Here is a 365-nt window from a genome sequence, read left to right on the forward strand (position 1 = left end):
AGAGTTGGACACGACTGAAGCAACTTAGCAGCAGCAGCAGCATACCGTCTTCCACAGTGGCTGCGTCAGTTCACACCCTGGTCAGCAGAGGGTTCCCTTTTCTCCACACCCTCTCTGGCGTTTATTGTTTGTAGATATGTTAATGATGGCCCTTCTGTTGGGTTTACGGTGGCACCTTCTAATTGTCTTGATGTGAATTTTGAGAAGATGCTCTTGGTTTCTCGACTGGCTGTTTTCTTGTAGGTGCACAGGAGGAGCCAGTATGTGGAACTGTCCAAGGTTAGAAACCCAAGGATCAGGAGTGGAAGGAATCTTTCCAAAGACCCATCCATCTCACTCTCAAGCCTTGAAGGTCATCACTCAAT

The sequence above is a fragment of the Bison bison genome, unplaced genomic scaffold (genome assembly GCF_000754665.1).
Source record: "Bison bison bison isolate TAMUID 2011002044 unplaced genomic scaffold, Bison_UMD1.0 scf7180017859782, whole genome shotgun sequence".
NCBI lineage: Eukaryota > Metazoa > Chordata > Mammalia > Artiodactyla > Bovidae > Bison > Bison bison.